General features: G+C 42.9%; 1 protein-coding gene across 7 annotated transcripts in view; it reads left to right on the forward strand.

Moving 5' to 3' along the window:
- Positions 1-25669, forward strand: part of LOC139448541 (muscleblind-like protein 2a) — a 329809-nt gene that overhangs the window by 203740 nt on the left and 100400 nt on the right. For all 7 annotated transcript variants that reach the window (XM_071230102.1, XM_071230101.1, XM_071230111.1 and 4 more), the window contains one exon: positions 16569-16607. The gene's annotated coding sequence lies outside the window, so the exon portion shown is untranslated. The remainder of the gene's footprint in view (positions 1-16568; positions 16608-25669) is intronic.

The following is a 25669-nucleotide window of genomic DNA, read 5'->3' on the forward strand; positions in this document are numbered from 1 at the left end:
AAAGCTCTTCCACAGATAACATCTGATCGCCTAGTACAGGTTGTGTTATTTTGAGAGATAAGAGGTTTTGCAAGACACTGAAGCAAAAAAGATTGACATTCCACAGTTTAAACATCATGTATTCTGTGGCTGTATTTCAAAGCTTCTGTTAGATAAGCATTCTTTTGTGTGACACTGTCCATAGGTTCAATACCTGAAGTGTATGTAGTGCATCCCACATTGCATCAGTTACAGTGGTAACCAGGTGTATGTAGTGCATCCCACATGGCATCAGTTACAGTGGTAACCAGGTGTATGTAGTGCATCCCACATTGCATCAGTTACAGTGGTAACCAGGTGTATGTAGTGCATCCCACATTGCATCAGTTACAGTGGTAACCAGGTGTATGTAGTGCATCCCACATTGCATCAGTTACAGTGGTAACCAGGTGGATGTAGTACATCCCACATTGCATCAGTTACAGTGGTAACCAGGTGTATGTAGTGCATCCCACATGGCATCAGTTACAGTGGTAACCAGGTGTATGTAGTGCATCCCACATTGCATCAGTTACAGTGGTAACCAGGTGTATGTAGTGCATCCCACATTGCATCAGTTACAGTGGTAACCAGGTGTATGTAGTGCATCCCACATTGCATCAGTTACAGTGGTAACCAGGTGTATGTAGTGCATCCCACATGGCATCAGTTACAGTGGTAACCAGGTGTATGTAGTGCATCCCACATTGCATCAGTTACAGTGGTAACCAGGTGTATGTAGTGCATCCCACATTGCATCAGTTACAGTGGTAACCAGGTGTATGTAGTGCATCCCACATTGCATCAGTTACAGTGGTAACCAGGTGTATGTAGTGCATCCCACATTGCATCAGTTACAGTGGTAACCAGGTGTATGTAGTGCATCCCACATTGCATCAGTTACAGTGGTAACCAGGTGTATGTAGTGCATCCCACATGGCATCAGTTACAGTGGTAACCAGGTGTATGTAGTGCATCCCACATTGCATCAGTTACAGTGGTAACCAGGTGTATGTAGTGCATCCCACATGGCATCAGTTACAGTGGTAACCAGGTGTATGTAGTGCATCCCACATGGCATCACTTACAGTTGTAGCCAGGTGGATGGAGCTGTGTTACACTTCTTTTCCATGCAACCTCATACTTCAATGATTTGTCACCATAATAGAGCTTCGTGGTCACATTCAGAACTAACATGCAATCAGTGCAGACAATTTATGGCATGTTCTGTTTTGTAAGGAAAAGAGTACCCACACTGGCTGCAGTAAACAATGAGCCTATTACCTGGCTCTGATGCAATGTTTGTCTCTCCGTCGGCAAATGGATTGGGATTATCAGTATGCACCCAAATTCATGCTTCATTTGATTGTGAGATAGGACATGATTATTGTGGAGTGCTGGAGATCAATATCACCTCATGTCGCTAGATTGGAGCTCAATACATTTGATGAGGCAAATTTGCAAAGATACAGTTTTACAATTACCTGGCCATTCTGTAAACTCTTTCTTAACTAATAATCGGGTTACAGTGGGATCAAAAGTCAACAAATTATTTTACCATCAGAATTCCTCAAAGCAGTTATGAATCTGTCATTCACCAATCCTCAGGTCAGTTATTTTGAAAGGATGACATCAATTTGTTTTCAGTTTAAAACTTTGACAGTTGTCATGCATTGCATCAAACTGCACGCGAATATGAATAATCAGATATTGTCAGTGAATGTGCTCTCTTTTAATCGATTGCAAGGATTACAGTTTTACCCCTCACACACACCCCATGCACACCACATATGCATGCAGACACACACCATGCATAAATGCAGACACACACACACACAACACATACATGCGGGCGCGCGCATGCACGCACGCACGCACACACACACATAACACATAACACAAACCACACATGCATGCAGACAGACATACCACACATGCATATAGACAGACACATACCACACATGCATGCAGACAGACACACTACACATACATGCAGACACACACCACACATACATGCAGACAGACACACCACACATACATGCAAACACATACACCACAGATACATGCAAACACACACACCACAGATACATGCAGACACACACCATAGATACATGCATACAGACACACACCACACATACATGCAGGCAGACACACACCATAGATACATGCAGGCAGACACACACCATAGATACATGCAGACAGACACACACCATAGATACATGCATACAGACACACACCACACATACATGCAGGCAGACACACACCATAGATACATGCATACAGACACACACCACACATACATGCAGGCAGACACACACCATAGATACATGCAGGCAGACACACACCATAGATACATGCAGACACACACACACCACAGATACATGCAGACACACACACACACACCACAGATACATGCAGACACACACACACCCACCACACATACATGCAGACAGACACACACCACACAAACATTCTGGCAGACACACACCACACATACATGCTGGCAGACACACACCATAGATACATGCAGGCAGACACACACCACACATACATGCAGACAGACACACACCACACATACATACAGACACACACACCACAGATACATGCAGGCAGACACACACCATAGATACGTGCATGCAGACACACACCACAGATACATGCAGACACACACACACCACACATACATGCAGACAGACACACACCACACATACATGCTGGCAGACACACACCACACATACAAGGAGGCAGACACACACCACACACATGCATGCAGGCAGACACACACAGACACACACACCTGCAATAGGGTATACATACATCAAATATCAACAAGAATTAAAGACAATATAAATATCATAAAAAAAAGGTATTTCTTTTAAATTAGTTATAGAAATAATATTTTCATAGTTGTTGAAATATAAGGCTAACTGTGTGGTGTCTGTGACTATGTGTAACGATGGGGACACACAGGTGTTGCCTGTTACTGCAGATAGCTCCCCATATTACCTTACATGTAATGCAGCACAAAAGAATAACATTGAAATGATGAACGGCTTGTTACTGTCTGAGGTGTGTTGGTGACAGTTTGATGTGGAATGCTGTGGAACAATGTATACAGCTGTCTCCAACTGCAGCTCCTCCACCACCAATACATACACAAGATGTACACCTATGCTGCGCATTGTGCAGACTTAGCTATAGCTGCACCTTCAAAATACCAGTTGTCAAATCCAAAACTATTTGTACTCCATGAACATGAAACATTTTTACCATATAACTTTTAGCATACACCATATTCAACCTAAATCATAATTTGTCGAGGCCTGAAATTATGGTTGTCTCAAGTTTTTGATATGAATTAATACTAAATGGCCCTGCTGGTGTGTATGTATGAGGAAGAGATTGATGCTGGGGGGAATCCCAACATGGGAGAGACAAACTGTCTCCCCTCACAAGCTGCAGGGTAACGGCATATCATTAAGCTGTCTAAAAATTACCATAGACACAAGTTAATGCCTACTGAAAGACTAGGAACATGGTTCTTGCATTGAGCTGGGAAGCTGATGCTAATTTATGACATAGCTTCTTATGTGATTGGTAGAAAGATGAAGTTAGTGGACAGACTAGTCCAGTGTTGGAATCAATGTCGTCCATGGAGGAGGCAACAGCCGCACAGAGTCTCATGCACTGTAACAAGCCAGCACCATCTTAATTTAATATCAGCTTGATACATTACAGGCTTGTATGGCTGTTTACGCTAATAATACTGACTGTCTGGATCTGCTGCCATTGGGGCTTTGGCCTTCCAGATAAGGCAGAAACCTGGGATTATCATAGGTGAAGAGTTGGTGTCAGGCATGTAGTATCTTAGGTGAAAGATTGCGTTAGGCAAATGTGATCTCAATCCCGAGGTTGAAAGTTAGTGTCATTGTGATGATATGGAACAGAAGGAGATACACTCGGCATTAACACACTGTTATGTTTAAGTAAGTGCTCTGTTTTTGTTATGTTCATTTAAGATGATATCACATAGGTGCTTGGGAGGTAATTGCAAAGTTGGCCTGTGTGTTGAAGGTGGATGTGAGGCAGATAGGATGAGCAGAAAGAAGAGGGAAGTGATTGTAGCTGCACACACTTATGTATATCAGCACATGTAGTTGTACCAAGTGATGTCCTGGCTGACACTCCCTCTACATGTAGTTGTAACAAGTGATGTCCTGGCTGACACTCCCTCTACATGTAGTTGTACCAAGTGATGTCCTGGCTGACACTCCCTCTACATGTAGTTGTACCAAGTGATGTCCTGGCTGACACTCCCTCTACATGTAGTTGTACCAAGTGATGTCCTGGCTGACACTCCCTCTACATGTAGTTGTACCAAGTGATGTCCTGGCTGACACTCCCTCTACATGTAGTTGTACCAAGTGATGTCCTGGCTGACACTCCCTCTACATGTAGTTGTAACAAGTGATGTCCTGGCTGACTCTCCCTCTACATGTAGTTGTAACAAGTGATGTCCTGGCTGACACTCCCTCTACATGTAGTTGTAACAAGTGATGTCCTGGCTGACACTCCCTCTACATGTAGTTGTAACAAGTGATGTCCTGGCTGACTCTCCCTCTACATGTAGTTGTAACAAGTGATGTCCTGGCTGACACTCCCTCTACATGTAGTTGTAACAAGTGATGTCCTGGCTGACACTCCCTCTACATGTAGTTGTAACAAGTGATGTCTTGGCTGACACTCCCTCTACATGTAGTTGTACCAAGTGATGTCCTGGCTGACACTCCCTCTACATGTAGTTGTAACAAGTGATGTCCTGGCTGACGCTCCCTCTACATGTAGTTGTAACAAGTGATGTCTTGGCTGACACTCCCTCTACATGTAGTTGTAACAAGTGATGTCCTGGCTGACACTCCCTCTACATGTAGTTGTACCAAGTGATGTCCTGGCTGACACTCCCTCTACATGTAGTTGTAACAAGTGATGTCCTGGCTGACACTCCCTCTACATGTAGTTGTAACAAGTGATGTCCTGGCTGACTCTCCCTCTACATGTAGTTGTACCAAGTGATGTCCTGGCTGACACTCCCTCTACATGTAGTTGTAACAAGTGATGTCCTGGCTGACACTCCCTCTACATGTAGTTGTAACAAGTGATGTTCTTGCTGACACTCTCTCTACATGTAGTTGTAACAAGTGATGTCCTGGCTGACACTCCCTCTACATGTAGTTGTAACAAGTGATGTCCTGGCTGACACTCCCTCTACATGTAGTTGTAACAAGTGATGTCTTGGCTGACACTCCCTCTACATGTAGTTGTAACAAGTGATGTCCTGGCTGACACTCCCTCTACATGTAGTTGTAACAAGTGATGTCCTGGCTGACACTCCCTCTACATGTAGTTGTAACAAGTGATGTCCTGGCTGACTCTCCCTCTACATGTAGTTGTAACAAGTGATGTCCTGGCTGACACTCCCTCTACATGTAGTTGTAACAAGTGATGTCCTGGCTGACACTCCCTCTACATGTAGTTGTACCAAGTGATGTCCTGGCTGACACTCCCTCTACATGTAGTTGTACCAAGTGATGTCCTGGCTGACACTCCCTCTACATGTAGTTGTACCAAGTGATGTCCTGGCTGACACTCCCTCTACATGTAGTTGTAACAAGTGATGTCCTGGCTGACACTCCCTCTACATGTAGTTGTAAGAAGTGATGTCCTGGCTGACACTCCCTCTACATGTAGTTGTAACAAGTGATGTCTTGGCTGACACTCCCTCTACATGTAGGTTAAATCCACAGTAGCTTGAAGCCACCGATCAAAAACTAAATGAATAAGACCTTTTCTTTGTCTACTTAATTTCTTAGGATAGGAAACAATTAAAAAAAAAACTTGTACAAGAGAACATTATAAAAACAATTTCAGAATTAAAATCAATTAATGCAATTCACTCATTCTATGATACTGAAAAATATTGCTTTATTACCAGAAGCCTGACAATAAAGGCTAGTCAAGCCTGCGGGAGGGAGGGAGGAGGGGAGGGGGAGGCGTGTGTTACTACTTACGTCATCATACTCATGAATAGGCAGTTGCCAATTTGTTTGAATCTCTTCTACTAAATTAAATTTGTGAAAACTGGCTACACTTCCCGTGTCATCTGCAAGCCAGGTGATTTATGGACTTGAATGCTGACATTTTGCATTTTTCGGATGAACTTTACCGGTGGGTAGTTATTGAGTAACTACATCATGTAGGAGAGTTTTCTGCAAGGCAGTCCCATGTGAAATGGACTAGTAACCTTTTATCATGGCTGTATGTGGTGATATAAATACATGCGTTTCATCCGCCAGTGTGGTACTTTGACAGGCACATGCATTATAAGCTTGAATCATCAGAATCAACCAGCTAGGTATTTGCCTTGTCAGGATCAACCAGTTAAATATTTAAGCAGCCCCCTGTACCTGATATTCCTCCCATATATACCTGGGGAACTTTTATTACATATGATTGGATGGCATTGAAAGTCAAGATCACTCAGTATTAAATCAGTGTTAAAGGGCTTGTGTACACAATAACAGCATTTATGAATGGATTTTGATGAAACTTAGAGTTCAAGTGATGATTGATAAGTTCTATGCCTCACATAGAAGGAATTGCTTAATATTGAAGTCTTTTGTTGTGGACACTACATGATGTCATAGAGGCATACCAACTGAACAAATTGTTTCACTGTGACAAGAAAGTAAAGTATACAGGGGACTTTGACCTTAGGAAAATGGACAAAGTTTTGTGGTAAACTCTATCCTCAATTCAATGAAACTGTGCATACGTGTGACGGGAATAATATTTATATGTCTTAGTTAAGTTAGACTCTTTGTGCAGTATTCACTGTAGGATAAGGATGTACAAGTAATTAAAGATCTGTGAAGAGGAAAAGTAGAGAATTACATGTATGCAAGATGAATCGACAACAATGGGTAATAACACAAATACACATCATATCTGGAGCTCTAAGTGTGCTGTTCTCTGTCGGCAGAAACAACCAGCTAGGTATCTGGCTAGAATAAACCAATTTGATGCACTAATTTCAGTATCAATCAATTTTATATAAGTTCTTTCTTTAAAAATGTCACGACTTTTGTATGTTATTACACACACGCACACGCATATAAATATATATATATATATACGGTGACCACAGCTAAATTTAATTGATCCGACACTCTTTAATCCAACAATCGACTTTATCTGCCACTCATGATGGGAACCGATTAAATCAGTGCTATTTAGACCCGTTAATCCAACAGTCTCGCACTGCGACTCAGACACACCTAATTTGCAATGAATTACCAAAATCACTCATTTATCAGTAGGTCTGGGATGATACACCAACTGTGCGATCAGATATGTATCACGATACCTTGCTCACGATATGATACATATCACGATTCTTGTATGTACTAGTATCTATTGTGCGTAACCCATATTTTTCATTGTCAGGGTTTTCAAATACCTGTCACACTAAGAATATATTTAAGGTAAGAATCGATACATTTTACTTAGTGTGCAACCGTGATCGATACTTGTATCGGGAAGTGAAATATCGTAATCCACCGATGCATCAGTGTACCGTCCCACCACTATTTATCAGTCTCGTTAATTGGACACAGTGATCAGCTTACTCCGTGGTTATCTGCCCACAAGTACACAGCCCATGTTTTGATGTGAAATGAGTCGGCTAGTGGCTGCATATTACAACGGCTGCAGAGATAAACTTGCCTAACAATAAACAATTAATGCTTTATATAGACTAACAGGATTAATCACATGCGAGATTACCTCATTCTCACTAAATTCAGATACAAGTTCTCGCAACCACTGACAACATCCCATTACAGGTCACATCAGAACAACCTTTAGCCAACTTTGACCAACCACGTAAATGACTAACAGGAAGTTGACATTAGCCACTAAGAAAAGAGTATTCTTGAGCTTAGCGGTACTAGTTTCAAACTGGCTACTTCCATTCCAGACTATGTTTTCAAAAGTATTTTGAATCGAGTCATACAGCCCGTAACAGTAGTTTTGTGCTTGAGACGTTGCATGATTAGCAAACATATTCCTTTAACAATGTAACATAACAAATGAATGTTTTCTTTTTCATGTTTTTTTATTACGTGTTTGTATTGTTATCTATCATGTAGTTGTCTTATTTTCGATCATGAATGTTGATACTACTTATTTTCGATTATCCAACCATGTCGGATTAATGAGACTTGACCGTACAAATGTTTAAAATATGACCAAAGACAAAAAGTAATTAACATAAAATAATCAGATTACTTCAGGAAGTTTTAGACAAGTGTTATCTTCCGGTTTTCTTTTCATGACATCTACTGAAGCGTCCCTTTGTATGCAAGTGCACCTTTGTGCCCTTTGTTGCCCACATAGCCCTTTTAACAGCACATTACTGTCATTAATGATCTTCCTCCGGCCAGCAACAAGCTTCCAGGTAAATTGCTGTGAAGTGCTAATGAATACTGTGCTGTACTCTTGCCTCGATCCTCCATACTATCCAGCAGCGTGGCAGGAGCTTGTTCATGTGTTGTAATAGGAGGTCAGGGGATGGGTCACCATACATATAATTGAATAATTGAGGATCATTATGTGATCATTATAATGGCTCTTTGATCTGCTGTGATTGTATCTGTGCGTCAACAATTGATTTGTGTTACGATTGACACATAGCTGGTGTGTGTGCCCTCGACACCAACTGTTCAGGTCGGGGGATTACATCTTCATCTTCAAACAGTTACTTCATTATCCCATAACAATTACACTTCATTGCTCAGCTTGGAATGTGTGTGCACACTCAGGCTCGCAGTAAATGACTTGGTTGCATTGCAAGTAGATGAGTTAATTGATACATTTTATTAGATTGATGGGCAAGAAATTATTTGCAATGAATACAGATGTGAAAAAAATCAAAAGCCTGTCAAGTCATATGTCATGGTGTTTCAGACAGCCGTCACCATTACAACTGTCAGAACAATGGCACATACCACATACACACTGGCCCCCCATACTGAAACCTTGCACATACCACATACACACTGGCCCCCCATACTGAAACCTTGCACATACCACATACACACTGGCCACCATACTGAAACCTTGAACATACCACATACATACTGGCCCCACACTGAAACATTCCACACACCACATACACACTGGCCCCATACTGAAACCTTGCACATACCACATACACACTGGCCCCACACTGAAACCTTCCACATACCACATACCACATACATGCTGGCCCCCAACTGAAACCTTGCACACACCACATACATACTGGCCCCCCACTGAAACCTTCCACATACCACATACATACTGGCCCCATACTGAAACCTTGAACATACCACATACATACTGGCCCCATACTGAAACCTTGAACATACCACATGCATACTGGCCCCCCACTGAAACCTTGCACGTACCACATACATACTGGCTCCACACTGAAACCTTGAACATACCGCATACATACTGGCCCCATACTGAAACCTTGAACATACCACATACATACTGGCCCCCCACTGAAACCTTGTACATACCACATACATACTGGCCCCCCACTGAAACCTTGCACACACCACATACATACTGGCCCCATACTGAAACCTTGAACACACCACATCCATACTGGCCCCCCACTGAAACCTTCCACATACCACATACATACTGCCCCCCCACTGAAACCTTCCACATACCACATACATACTGCCCCCCCACTGAAACCTTCCACATACCACATACATACTGGCCCCCCACTGAAACCTTCCACACACCATATACATACTGGCCCTCCACTGAAACCTTGAACATACCACATACATACTGGCCCCCCACTGAAACCTTGAACATACCACATACATACTGGTCCCCCATTGAAACCTTGAACATACCACATACACACTGGCCCCCCATTGAAACCTTGAACATACCACATACACACTGACCCCCCATTGAAACCTTGAACATGCCACATACACACTGGCCCCCCACTGAAACCTTGAACATGCCACATACACACTGGCCCCACACTGAAACCTTGAACATACCGCATACACACTGGCCCCCCATTGAAACCTTGAACACACCACATACATACTGGCCCCACACTGAAACCTTGAACATACCACATACATACTGGCCCCCCACTGAAACCTTGAACATACCACATACATACTGGTCCCCCATTGAAACCTTGAACATACCACATACACACTGGCCCCCCATTGAAACCTTGAACATACCACATACACACTGGCCCCCCATTGAAACCTTGAACATACCACATACACACTGGCCCCCCACTGAAACCTTGAACATGCCACATACACACTGGCCCCACACTGAAACCTTGCACATAACACATACACACTTGTCCCCCATTGAAACCTTGAACATACCACATACACACTGGCCCCCCACTGAAACCTTGAACATGCCACATACACACTGGCCCCACACTGAAACCTTGAACATACCACATACACACTGGCCCCACACTGAAACCTTCCACATACCACATACACACTGGCCCCCCACTGAAACCTTGAACATGCCACATACATACTGGCCCCCCACTGAAACCTTGAACATACCACATACACACTTGTCCCCCATTGAAACCTTGAACATACCACATACACACTGGCCCCCCACTGAAACCTTGAACATGCCACATACACACTGGCCCCACACTGAAACCTTGCACGTACCACATACACACTGGTCCCCCATTGAAACCTTGAACATACCACATACACACTGGCCCCCCATTGAAACCTTGAACATACCACATACACACTGGCCCCCCATTGAAACCTTGAACATACCACATACACACTGGCCCCCCACTGAAACCTTGAACATGCCACATACACACTGGCCCCACACTGAAACCTTGCACATAACACATACACACTTGGCCCCCACTGAAACTTTGAACATACCACGTACACACTGGCCCCATACTGAAAGTCAGACAATATCATTCAGTATTATTGCCATATTAATGCCATCAAGTTACAAAAAAAGATCTTGGTAAGACAGACAATTATAGTAATTAAGGTCCCATCTTCAACCAGAAATGGTCCACTGTCTAGCGTTGATGAGAATACATTCTCAGAACTGGTTCACTGTCTAGTGTTGATGAGAATGCATTCTCAGAACTGGTTCACTGTCTAGTGTTAATGAGAATACATTCTCAGAACTTGTTCACTGTCTAGTGTTTATGAGAATACATTCTCAGAACTTGTTCACTGTCTAGTGTTAATGAGAATACATTCTCAGAACTGGTCCACTGTCTAGTGTTAATGAGAATACATTCTCAAAACTGGTTCACTGTCTAGTGTTAATGAGAATACATTCTCAGAACTGGTCCACTGTCTAGTGTTAATGAGAATACATTCTCAGAACTGGTCCACTGTCTAGTGTTTATGAGAACACATTCTCAGAACTGGTTCACTGTCTAGTGTTAATGAGAATACATTCTCAAAACTGGTTCACTGTCTAGTGTTAATGAGAATACATTCTCAGAACTGGTCCACTGTCTAGTGTTAATGAGAATACATTCTCAGAACTGGTTCACTGTCTAGTGTTAATGAGAATACATTCTCAGAACTGGTTCACTCTCTAGTGTTAATGAGAATACATTCTCAGAACTGGTCCACTGTCTAGTGTTAATGAGAATACATTCTCAGAACTGGTTCACTGTCGTAGTGTTAATGAGAACACATTCTCAGAACTGGTTTACTGTCTAGTGTTGATGAGAATACATTCTCAGACCTGGTTTACTGTCTAATGTTAATGAGAACACATTCTCAGAACTGGTTCACTGTCTAGTGTTCATGAGAACACATTCTCAGAACTGGTTCACTGTCTAGTGTTAATGAGAACACATTCTCAGAACTGGTTTACTGTCTAGTGTTGATGAGAATACATTCTCAGAACTCGTTCACTGTTTTTTTCTTACATGTATGCGTAGTCTGAAACTAATATTAATAGGGGTTGTTTTTTGGCATACCCTTTTGAGACTGGTAAGAGATGCAAATCACTGTATTTTGGATCATTGGACAACTATGCAACCATACTCAGCTTAGGTATGCTGTAAATCTAACTGTTGCTTTTTGCAACATTCTCTGCAGTCTAGGTTTCCATTATTTAAGCACTGAAGAGCAGCTGGCCCAGACTGCAGCAGCCTAGCTTCCATGATATCCGATACTGTTACGTGGCAATGCTAGTCAGACAATGATCTATGTCTTTCGCAGATGCTGCTATATGAGTCTTATTAAAATTCCAACTTTACTGCTCCTAAATTTACCTTGCAATCACTAATGACATTTGTAACTGCTATTTCTTTGCAGTCAGTTCTCGTTGTCGTGGAAACATTGTCATATGATATGACTTTCTACCATTGTAATGCATGACCACAAAGAATGGTTTAGTTTTGGCATAACTGTGTTTCCTGGATGCGCTAAGGCTTCCAGAGTACTGCCATACATTCCTATTGTTACCATATATTTGTAATTATACTTATTTGTGCTATGAACTGCAGTATGGCCCATATCTGTAGACAGGTATGACACAACAAAGAAAATAAATGTAAATGATGAACAAAAGGTAAATATATGGTGTTATATTACCAGTTATGTTGTGAAACTTATATGCGTCTATGATATTAGCTGCATTTGACATTGTTATTTTGAAATGCTATTTTTTCACAAAGCGAAATGAAATGTATGTAGGTGGATACATTAAACAGAGATGGATTAGGTTGGTACTGCCACACTAGCTGGTTGCTGTGCTGTGCTGTGCTGTGCTGTGCTGTGCTGCCCAGCAAGTCACAATGGTGTACTGCACTGTCACCTCACTATCCAGCCTTGTCTGTTTTGCAGGCTTTCAGAATTTGGATAGACTCCTTATTTCAATGAAATAACATTGTCTAAGTGTGACCATGTGTCACCGCCTCTTCCAAGGAATGAGACAGACAGGGATCTGTAACACCAACCCTACCTTCCACTGTCTGTACAAGACAATGGGAGATACCACGTAGTCCTCCCACCACATGCTATATCCATTGTGTCTGTGCCAGAGAGTAGTCTGTTTAATGATATTCTAAAGAGCCCATTTGAGACTCATGACCACACTTCAATCACTATGACTAACTGTGTCTTTGTCTGTAAATTTTATACTGTAAGCATAACACTTGGAGGCAAATATTAAAAATACAAGGTCAATGACATAAAATATTGGCATGTGATGACTCCACCTGTCAGGGCAGTCTAAAGATACTCGAAGAGTTGTCATACTTGGGGTATAATGATTTCATAACTGGAGGTACTATTTCTGAGTTTTCCAGTATTTTGCATTACATTTTAGTTGTTCATTATGGTTATGAAAAATGCTGTTTATCAAAACTAGACTAGACTGTTGACTGTTGACCCCAGAATAAGTCACTGAATGCTATGCACTTCACCAACACACATTTTCATAATGTACAAACTTACATTTTGTATATGAAAGTAAGATGTTATCTTTGATGGTTTGTTTTGGTCCACTATTTGCATATTGTTCAGATGCCCTGGTTGTGTCCAGTTATTAGCCTGGTCATCACACATGTATTTCTCCCCTCTCCTTCCCCATTCCCCCCCCAAACCACCACCACCCTACCCCACACGTTAGCCTAATGGCCCTTCGCCTGTGACAGTGTAGTTAGTAGTTAGTGTCATCTACGCTCTCTCTAATATGTTCTTGATTGACATGTTTTTTCTGCGGTTAACTCTGGCGTCTGCAGTCTTAATGTCTGTCCCCAGCGGCCCTTGCACCTGCCTGCTTATACTGGCGGCCAGTCATATAATTCAGCCAAATAGCGCTGCATGCACAAATTGATCTTGTATGCTCTGGTCAGACATGATGTCACAGAAAATAATTTGCAAGAAGAACTCGGTGATTGGGTTTGGTGCAGGGAGGATGGTACATAACATTATGTCCATGTGTGATTCATGGTAACAGTGTGCAGGATATATCTGTGTAATTGTTAGTCACAGGGTGGGGTGGAGAGGAGGGGAGAGTGCAGGGTGAAGGAGGGAGGGGTTGGTTATAGGAGGTGGGTGAGGGACAGGCAGGGGGGTTGGTGTGTGAAGGAGAGATGAGGGCAGGGTGAAGGAGGGAGGGGTTGGTTATAGGAGGAGGGTGAGGGACAGGCAGGGGGGTTGGTGTGTGAAGGAGAGATGAGGGCAGGGTGAAGGAGGGAGAGGTTGGTTATAGGAGGAGGGTGAGGGACAGGCAGGGGGGGTTGGTGTGTGAAGGAGAGGCGAGGGCAGGGTGAAGGAGGGAGGGGTTGGTTATAGGAGGTGGGTGAGGGACAGGCAGGGGGGTTGGTGTGTGAAGGAGAGATGAGGGCAGGGTGAAGGAGGGAGAGGTTGGTTATAGGAGGAGGGTGAGGGACAGGCAGGGGGGGTTGGTGTGTGAAGGAGAGGCGAGGGCAGGGTGAAGGAGGGAGGGGTTGGTTATAGGAGGTGGGTGAGGGACAGGCAGGGGGGGTTGGTGTGTGAAGGAGGGGGGACAGGCAGGGGGGGTTGGTGTGTGAAGGAGGGGAAGGACAGGCAGGGGTGGTCGATGCGTGAAGGAGAGGCGAGGGCAGGGTGAAGGAGGGAGGGGTTGGTTATAGGAAGTGGGTGAGGGACAGGCAGGGGGGTTGGTGTGTGGAGGAAGGGAGGGACAGGCAGGGGGGGTTGGTGTGTGAAGGAGAGGCGAGGGCATGGTGAAGGAGGGAGGGGTTGGTTATAGGAAGTGGGTGAGGGACAGGCGGGGGGGGGGGGGTGGTATGTGAAGGAAGGGGGACAGGCAGGGGGGGTTGGTGTGTGGAGGAGGGGAGGGACAGGCAGGGGGGGTTGGTGTGTGGAGGAAGGGGGACAGGCAAGGGGGGTTTGTGTGTAAAGGAGGGGGGACAGGCAGGGGGGGTTGGTGTGTGAAGGAGGGGAGGGACAGGCAGGGGGGGTTGGTATGTGAAGGAGGGGGGACAGGCAGAGGGGGTTGGTGTGTGAAGGTGGGGGGACAGGCAGGGGGGTTGGTGTGTGAAGGAGGGGGGACAGGCAGGGGGGGTTGGTGTGTGAAGGAGGGGAGGGACAGGCAGGGGGGGTTGGTGTGTGGAGGAGAGGCGAGGGCAGGCTGAAGGTGGGAGGGTGTTGGAAGGAGAGGAGGGGGAGGGACAGGCGGGTTTGTTGGTGTGTGGATGAGAGGGCGAGGGGGGGTTGATTTGGTTTTGGTTTGTTTGTTATTTAACGCCGCACTCAGCAATATTACAGCTATATGACGGCGGTCTGTAAATAATTGAATCTGGACCAGACAATCCAGTGATTGATATCATGAGCATCGATCCACGCATTTGGGATCGATGACATGCATCAACCAAGTCAGCGAGCCTGACCACCGACCCCGTTAGTTGACTTTTACGACAAGCATAGTCACCTTTTACGGCAAGCATGGGTTGCTGGAGACCTATTCTACCCCGGTTGATGTATGAAGGAGGGTAGGGATTGTTAATAGGCAGGGAGAAGAGGAGTGGTGCTAAGGAGGGAAAGAACTGCAGGTAAAGGGGGGCAGGGCCACTCAACTTATGGTGTACGTAAGCTGATTTTATCTTGCTTTTAATATTCATATTGCATCATTCTGACAATTGCAAGTCCAAACTCCGTCACACATATATTAGTTAGGATGACTTTTAAAAGTATTTTGTTCGCAAAATAGATGATGTTAGTTAAGTAATCTGGCTGTGAGTATTTCTCTCAACTGAGGATAATATTTTTCTTAAGACAACAGTCATAGTATGTTGTTTAAAAATAGTGCAACCGCCAAATTTTGCAAACCTTATGTGTGAGTTTAACACTGCCTGGAGCGTTGTTTGTTATTGGGTGAATCGAGTGTGAAGCAGTGAGGTGATGCACTAATCTGTTACTCACAACAGAGGTGACACAGACATAGCTGGCAGAGATGACACGTCATCTGCATAACACCTCTCTTTTATCTTTACGAGACACTCATCTGTCGGGGCTTTGTTCTCTCTCATTACAAATATTCTTTAGGAAACAAATGACACCAAAAAATATTCTTTAAACAAATGACACAAAATATTATTGTAAACTCCAAATGACTAAGTTTGCATGTATGTTGAGGAAACTAGTCCTAACTGTACATATGGTTAGCGATTACTGATTCAAATCAATCACAGTGTAGTGAGATTTATTTAAATAAGTCAGTACATTTACTTATCTTGGTAGTTTCAACCTGTTTTTAATCACCTAGAGAAGCATTATGTAACAGGAATAAATACACGCTACATGCTGAAGTTTGTGAGTCATATCCTGCTATGTCACATGACTGGTCATGTGACCATGGATGACATTTACCCCATAGTAGTAAGTAACAAACCTGTTTGGCGATTATAAAATTTGGATTTTCCTTGTATGTTACAGGTGAAGTTTGAAGAAGTGATTGCTTTCCTGCAAGTTTAGGTAAGTGTTGCATGCAGTCTTTGATTTGATTCAATGTGATTGTCGGTGTTAAACAAGATGAAGTAGTATCAGTATGTAACCATTGAACATGCATGTTCCCGCCATTACACGTTGCTTATTCATGATGACAGTATTGTCAATATATTTCATTGCCCTATCAAAGTACATCCTGAAGACCATTCTATACTTGTCACAAGGTAATGGGGGCACAGGCTTCATGCATCTAGAAGCTTCCAGATTTCATAACAGAGATTTCAAATTCAGGACTGTTGTCATGTCAAGCTGACAGAGAGGTCACAAATGATATCAATGCTGTGACGATTTATGACTGTAGGCTGTAATTTCAGGTTCAGGGGCATTTTAATATGTATGAAATTAAAGCACTAAAACACTTCAAGATAAGGTTTCAGAATGACAAGAGAGGTATTTGTGTAAGGACTGACCAAGGTAATGTCTGAAACTTGGGTGAAAGACCTGTTTCCAACTGGAGATGGCTGGGGAGCAGCATGAGCCACTGGTTGGTGGGACTTTGGAGGGCCCATGGAGGTGACCCATCGGTGCCATCATATCACCTTGCCCTCACCAAATATTGCAGTTCTCACTCACTCATGGCATGGCAATTATGAGGGATTTGTGGCAGAACTGTTTTGTGCGTCTTCATTAAGCATTTATTAAGTATTAATTAAACTAGTATGTGCATTTTCATACCGATTAATAATGGTTTGTCAACATAGGATGAATGAGACTGTCCTCACTGCATCAGTTGTAATGTAGGAGTACCTTTTCACCTACTACGTGATATTTTGCTGTGTTTAGAAATGTAATGTATACCCATAGATATCCATGATTGCAGCCAGCTATATTTTGCGTTCAAATACAAACTTATGGTTTGAAAATATATATATATTTATAGCCCAAAAGGTTTTTATTTTTAAAATGATGATATTTATTCTTCAAGCATGCCTAGTTTTGATTTGCTTAAAGGAAATAAATATTTTTGTCTATTTTATCCCTGCATTGATTTTAAGATAACCTCTAGTTACACAAACTCAATCACCATGCTCTTCCTAAAATGAATATTTGATATGTAATATGGGGACTCTTCAAACTATTGATTTTAAAATTTGAATTTGAAATGTCAGGTCATCGTGACATTTCAGAACTTGTTTTTCTTGATTTCATTCCATAGACATGATAAGATAAATGTACATTTTCACACAAATATTCCATACAGTTGTGTGTTTGAGTGAAGAGAAATAACTATGACCCAAACTGTGTAGGAATGCATTATGTGTGTAAGATGGATGGAATAATGCATTTTGTGTGCAATCTGGAGAAAGAAGAATGTATTGTGTGAGTAATCTGGAGAAAGAAGAATGCATTGTGTGAGTAATCTGGAGAAAGAAGAATGCATTGTGTGAGTAATCTGGAGAAAGAAGAATGCATTGTGTGAGTAATCTGGAGAAAGAAGAATGCATTGTGTGAGTTATCTAGAGAAAGAAGAATGCATTGTGTGAGTAATCTGGAGAAAGAAGAATGCATTGTGTGTGCAATCTGGAGAAAGAAGAATGCATTGTGTGAGTAATCTGGAGAAAGAAGAATGCATTGTGTGAGTAATCTGGAGAAAGAAGAATGCATTGTAGGTGCAATCTGGAGAAAGAATGCTTTGTGTGAGTAATCTGGAGAAAGAAGAATGCTTTGTGTGAGTAATCTGGAGAAAGAATAATGCACTTTGATACTTTGCCCACATCCCCTGTGATACATTGCCCACATCCCCTGTGATACATTGCCCACATCCCCTGTGATACATTGCCCACAACCCCAGTTATACATTGCCCACATCCCCTGTGATACATTGCCCACATCCCCAGTGATACATTTCCCACATCCCCGGTGATACATTGCCCACATCCCCTGTGATACATTGCCCACATCCCCTGTGATACATTGCCCACCTTCCTGCAAGGATCCCACTGGTGTAGACGGCTTCCTCCTGGTGGTGTAAGACAGTTCATTCTGTAAGCTTGGGAAGAGGTGGAAATCTTATGTGCCATATATGGTGAATAAGGATTATGAATACACTAAGAAAGTGTTATCCCAAATATAACATTAGTTACAATAAGGATTATGTTCAATGAGTTCAAAGCCACTGTCATGCATTTCAACCATGGGGACAACCCATTTATGCACATGTGCATTGTCAATATAAAGTTTTAGGCTTTTAGCCTCCATATTTTCACACAGTTGCCAAAGTGTATTAGCAAAATATTGGCTATTGATGGTGTGACCTTTAGGGAGGTAGTCCACCAGTAGGATTCGTTCGACATCCCAGAAAACTGAAGCCATCACCTTGCCAACTGATGGAACCGACTTTGCCTTCTTGATAGGAGGAGGCATTTGATGTTGTCACTGCGTTGACTGTTTAGTCTCTGGCTGATAGTGGTGAGGTGAGGTGAGGTGAAATTGGGTTTAACGTCGCGTCCAAGATTATTGCACTTATATAGCAATGTGCATGCACGTGTATGTGTGTGTTGCTGCTTGTACTAGTCCGGACTGATGCCGATTTATAGTGCTAGCTCACTGAGATACCATGCCGCAGTTTAACATGAATACCCCACTCAGACACAGTATACTGACTCCGAGCCGACCAGTCCTTGTTTTAGCCCCTTAATGCCGAGCGCCAGACAGGGTAACAACAAGTACAATCTTTTAACGTCTTTTTGTATGACGCGGCCTGGGATCGAACCCTGGACCTTCCGCTCTCCGGGCGGACGCTCTACTGATAGTGGTGAACCCAAGACTCATTCATCCATCATCAATATTAGTTTCGTCTGCTTCAAAACAACATAAATTCTCATTAGAAATGATGAACCTGGAGTTTCTCTATTCAGGAGTCATCCACCTTGGAACCCAGCCTGCAGAAACCATTTTCATGCCCAGTTCATCCCTCAGAATGTTCTCAGTCACTCATGACGGATTCGGGGCGGTCAGGTAGCCTAGTGGTGAAAGTGTTCGCTCTTAATGCCAAAGACCCGGGTTCCATTCCCGACATGGGTACAATGTGTGAAGCCCATTTCTTGTGTCCCCTGCCTTGATATTGCTGGTGGCGTAAAACCATACTCACTCATGGCGGATGCCTACTGAATTGGCTGTGTGAATTATGTTGTCCCTAGTGATGGCAGTTGAATGCCTTCCTGATCTTGGATCAACTTCAAGACTCTCTCTTCTTCTCTTGATCTCTCTCCTAACAGAGGCAAAGGAAGGAGTATCATCCACTAAAGTTGACACCAAGTCCTTATGGATAGATGTAGGACATAATTTGTCCATTTTCATCATCGGAGACTACCAATTCATATCTAAAAATGTAAAAAAAACTTACACGATAGTTTATTCAATCGTCAAAAGTTGTCAATAGAAATAGAGATTTGCATTTATGCCACCTCACATGCTATCTCTTACTGTGCATAACCAATCCCTATATCACTGCATGGAGCTTTGCATCAGCTGACGATGGTGGAGTGCGCAACATTTTTTATCCCTGATTGGCAAATGAGTGTTTATTTTACAACATAAACACTCTGGTAGCTCACAAAAACTTATTCCTTGATCTTCAACACCAACTCATGAAATATATTTTTTGTCACTTAAATCCTAGCTGAAATCAGAGTCGTGCATGTTTGTACATGCGTGCAGAAATCAAGAGAAAAAGGCAATCACTGTAAAGTTTCAAAACTCAAGCAAATATCAGTTTTGGAATGACAAGAACACAAAAACTAAATGAATATGCTAACAAATCTTTCCCCTTAATAATAGACAATTTTTAGATCACATTGGATCATATTTTAGATGTGATTTTCCTAGCCTTTAGATAAGACGGCACTTGCGGAAGAATTTTCACAAATCAGAATGGCCACCTTGTGTGAATTACGAATTTTGAACTATTTCTAGTGGCCAAACAGCAAATTGGATTAGATCTTTTAGAATATGCGCGGATACGTTTGCTTCCAGATTTGTCCATAAAAATTGAAAACTGTGACCTAATCATTCAAATGTAACTCATAAATTTTTTTGAATGTCAACTGTCTTTTCAACTTCCGGTTACTCGTAAACATTTTCTGGCTGCTGCACGTGGCAAACACGCCGCCTTCTGCAGGGAATAAATGACTTAATTGTTGCTAATTAAACATTAGAGTGAACCTGGAGCAATAGTCATTGTATAATGAACTGTCACTTCTATTTAATTGAAATGTCCATATGGATAAGATTTCATATGATAGGGTCTCTGACCTGGTCTCTGATACCGTACACATGACAGATGGAAATAAGATGGCGAAATTGACGAAAGCACTGGAATGAAAATAGTTTTGCCAACAAACTGTAACACCATTTACAACAGTCTCTGTTTCATGTCATCACTTTGAATATATTAAATTACGATCTAAACACACATTGTCGAAGACCTAGAAATTTGATAACTGCAGATTGCTGTCTCCTACATGCAAGAGAAATGAACAGCTGATGAACATGCCCCCTAAACAATCTATGATTGTCCTCGCGAATAATTCCTCCTAAATTTGACAATGAACAGAAATACAGTAATATGAATGTAATTTCTACTTAAGTAGACAATGAACTGAAACATAAATTCTTATGTATATTTTTGTTAATACTAATGCTAATTTGTCGCAGTGGAATAATTAATGTTCGGAAATAGGATATACAAGGATATATCTATATGATCTAGTAACATTAATTGCAACACAATTCCAGTCACAAAAACTCAAAATCAAAGACGAAATATCTCTGAAAAACTCCTCACACACCAAAAATCCAAATTGCTTTGGGACAAAGGGAGATAGGTAAAAAATTCCAGGAAAATCCCTGGTTTAATTTCAGCCAGAATTGTTTTACAATTTGGATGAATTTTAGGTTTGTATAGACTATATATACTGCCCTTCTAATGACCCCTGTATTTATACTCTCTAGTTGTACTTTTCTCCTCCATTTCTGCTTTGTGAAAGTCCCTCTATTTGTTTTTTATTGTCAATGTCATACACCTGTTTATATGGCAAACCATGTGCCATGCATGTTCTCTGATATAATCTGCCTTAACTGACCGGGGGGTCCTTCTATTTGCCTTCCTTGACAAAATGGTTGTATACATTGTGTATTATCAGTTTGAGAAGCATGTTGTCACCAACTAGGATGGATGTCCATGTCACCATTCATTGGACATGTGTAGGGAATGTGTCACAATGTCTGTAATGTAATACATGTTATACAAATGTCTTCTTTGAGTCATGTTGTATGATACTTGTATATTAGCAGTGTCATGGTATCCATTGCTATTTTGTTCATTATGCGATTTTCCTTTGACCAGAGGTTATTGCATATACGGTAGTTCAGTGTTTTTCATTTTAGTACTCTTTGGACTACAACCGCCTCCCTACCGCTTCCATGTGACCTCTGACTTCCGTTGCCTATTCCTATCTGCTTGGGGATAGCTACATCTGTGACAATTGGTCAGGATTGTTATCTATATATAGACTCCTGTAACAGAGTTGGCATGATTATCTTAACATTGATTACTTGACCAGTTGCTGTCTTGTGTATCTTGAAGACTGGTCAGTCTGCAGCCCTGGAGACCTCAACCCTGATTGCTCCAGACACCTTTACAAGACAGTAGATTGGCCGGAAGCTTATGTGCCTGGTGTTGTATCTATGTGTTGGAAGAGAGCTACAAGACCAAACAGTGGTCACTTTGTCAATGTCAGTGTTTTAGTCTAAGTGATCAAGTAGTCTGCAGTCTGATGGATGACTCCTCTCTTTGTCTAGACATTGCTACAAATGGCTTGGATGTCTTAACAAACAGCACTATCACAATAATCAAATTTTGGTGTATTATTTGGAGTCTGTGATATGAACTGCATTTGAATTTGTTTTTGATGTATGTAGTTTTGTGAAACTGAAAAAAATGTCTTTCATGCAAGCTGGATGCAAACACAATAAATGGTACAAACTTTCTGTACCATCGCCTAATTCCATCCACTGACTGTCTGTACAATCAACCCAGTCTGTCCACTGACTGTCTGTACCATCAACCCAGTCTGTCCACTGACTGTCTGTACCATCAACCAAGTCCGTCCACTGACTGTCTGTACAATCAACCCATTCCATCCACTGACTGTCTGTACCATCAACCCAGTCTGTCCACTGACTGTCTGTACCATCAACCAAGTCCGTCCACTGACTGTCTGTACCATCAACCCAGTCTGTCCACTGACTGTTTGTACCATCAACCCAGTCTGTCAACTGACTGTCTGTACCATCAACCCAGTCTGTCCACTGACTGTCTGTACCATCAACCCAGTCTGTCCACTGACTGTCTGTACCATCAACCCAGTCTGTCAACTGACTGTCTGTACCATCAACCCAGTCTGTCCACTGACTGTCTGTACCATCAACCAAGTCCGTTCACTGACTGTCTGTACAATCAACCCATTCCATCCACTGACTGTCTGTACCATCAACCCAGTCTGTCCACTGACTGTCTGTACCATCAACCAAGTCCGTCCACTGACTGTCTGTACCATCAACCCAGTCTGTCCACTGACTGTTTGTACCATCAACCCAGTCTGTCAACTGACTGTCTGTACCATCAACCCAGTCTGTCCACTGACTGTCTGTACAATCAACCCATTCCATCCACTGACTGTCTGTACCATCAACCCAGTCTGTCAACTGACTGTCTGTACCATCAACCAAGTCCGTCCATTGACTGTCTGTACAATCAACCCATTCCATCCACTGACTGTCTGTACCATCAACCCAGTCTGTCCACTGACTGTCTGTACCATCAACCCAGTCCATCCACTGACTGTCTGTACCATCAACCCAGTCTGTCCACTGACTGTCTGTACCATCAACACAGTCCATCCACTGACTGTCTGTACCATCAACCCAGTCTGTCCACTGACTGTTTGTACCATCAACCCAGTCTGTCAACTGACTGTCTGTACCATCAACCCAGTCTGTCAACTGACTGTTTGTACCAGCAACCCAGTCTGTCCACTGACTGTCTGTACCATCAACACAGTCCATCCACTGACTGTCTGTACCATCAACCCAGTCTGTCCACTGACTGTTTGTACCATCAACCCAGTCCATCCACTGACTGTCTGTACCATCAACCCAGTCTGTCCACTGACTGTTTGTACCATCAACCCATTCCATCCACTGACTGTCTGTACCATCAACCCAGTCTGTCAACTGACTGTCTGTACCATCAACCAAGTCCGTCCATTGACTGTCTGTACAATCAACCCATTCCATCCACTGACTGTCTGTACCATCAACCCAGTCTGTCCACTGACTGTCTGTACCATCAACCCAGTCCATCCACTGACTGTCTGTACCATCAACCCAGTCTGTCCACTGACTGTTTGTACCATCAACCCAGTCTGTCAACTGACTGTCTGTACCATCAACCCAGTCTGTCAACTGACTGTTTGTACCAGCAACCCAGTCTGTCCACTGACTGTCTGTACCATCAACACAGTCCATCCACTGACTCTCTGTACCATCAACCCAGTCTGTCCACTGACTGTTTGTACCATCAACCCAGTCCATCCACTGACTGTCTGTACCATCAACCCAGTCTGTCCACTAACTGTCTGTACCATCAACCCAGTCCATCCACTGACTGTCTGCACCATCAACCCAGTCCATCCACTGACTGTCTGTACCATCAACCCAGTCTGTCCACTAACTGTCTGTACCATCAACACAGTCCATCCACTGACTCTCTGTCTATCAACCCAGTCTGTCCACTGACTGTCTGTCTATCAACCCAGTCTGTCCACTGACTGTTTGTCCCATCAACCCAGTCCATCCACTGACTGTCTGTACCATCAACCCAGTCTGTCCACTGACTGTCTGCACCCTCACCCCAGTCCATCCACTGACTGTCTGTACCATCAACCCATTCCATCCACTGACTGTCTGCACCATCAACACAGTCCATCCTCTGACTGTCTGCACTATCAACCCAGTCCATCCACTGACTGTCTGTCTATCAACCCAGTCTGTCCACTGACTGTCTGTACCATCAACACAGTCCATCCACTGACTGTCTGTCTATCAACCCAGTCTGTCCACTGACTGTCTGTCTATCAACCCAGTCTGTCCACTGAGTGTCTGTCTATCAACCCAGTCTGTCCACTGACTGTTTGTCCCCTCAACCCAGTCCATCCACTGACTGTCTGTACCATCAACCCATTCCATCCGCTGACTGTCTGCACCCTCAACACAGTCGGTCCACTGACTGTCTGTACCATCCCCCTAGTTTAGCTTCCACATCACCTTCAGACACTCAGTTTGGTGTAGACAGCATCTAATGTTCAAAAGACATGGCTTGGAAAGTGGACTGTTCACAGATGAGTCCAGGTTTCATCTGGAGAGCTCCGATGGTCATGGAAGGGTCTTCAGTCATCCAGGAGAGCATTTTTTATGACTCAACATGGTCCGTTTGGGGGTGGCAGCGTAATGTTATAAGGTGGCATCAAAATTCATAATTTTTAATGCCAATTTGAATGGCAATCGCCCTGTAACAGACTTTTTGAGGCAGCATAACATTGCTGTACTGCCATGGGCATTTCTCCAGATATCTCCCCTTCAGTCTGGAATGAGATGGAACAAGACCTACCACAGGACCAGAACGAGCCGGTAACCCAAGCTTGTTTGACATTAAAAATCCACTGCTACCTCATCTGCATCAACACAAATGATGGTCAGACCTGATAATGATACTGTTAATTGAGTTGTTTCAACACCCTTCTTTTAGGGTGTCTTGCTCTGTCTCCTGTTACCAGGTAGGGGTTAGTCAATGAATTTGTTATAATAAAAATTGTTGAGATGAAGGACCACATATTATGTTGTTATTTTTCAATCACGTAACATTTACGTTGTCTGAAGCACAGTTACTTTTTTACACTGATATTCATTGTTGTAACCACTTCATCATGACAGTTTATATCCTGCTCCACCACATACCACTGATTGCT

The sequence above is a fragment of the Haliotis cracherodii genome, unplaced genomic scaffold (genome assembly GCF_022045235.1).
Source record: "Haliotis cracherodii isolate W230 unplaced genomic scaffold, xgHalCrac1.p SCAF_7, whole genome shotgun sequence".
NCBI classification, from domain to species: domain Eukaryota; kingdom Metazoa; phylum Mollusca; class Gastropoda; order Lepetellida; family Haliotidae; genus Haliotis; species Haliotis cracherodii.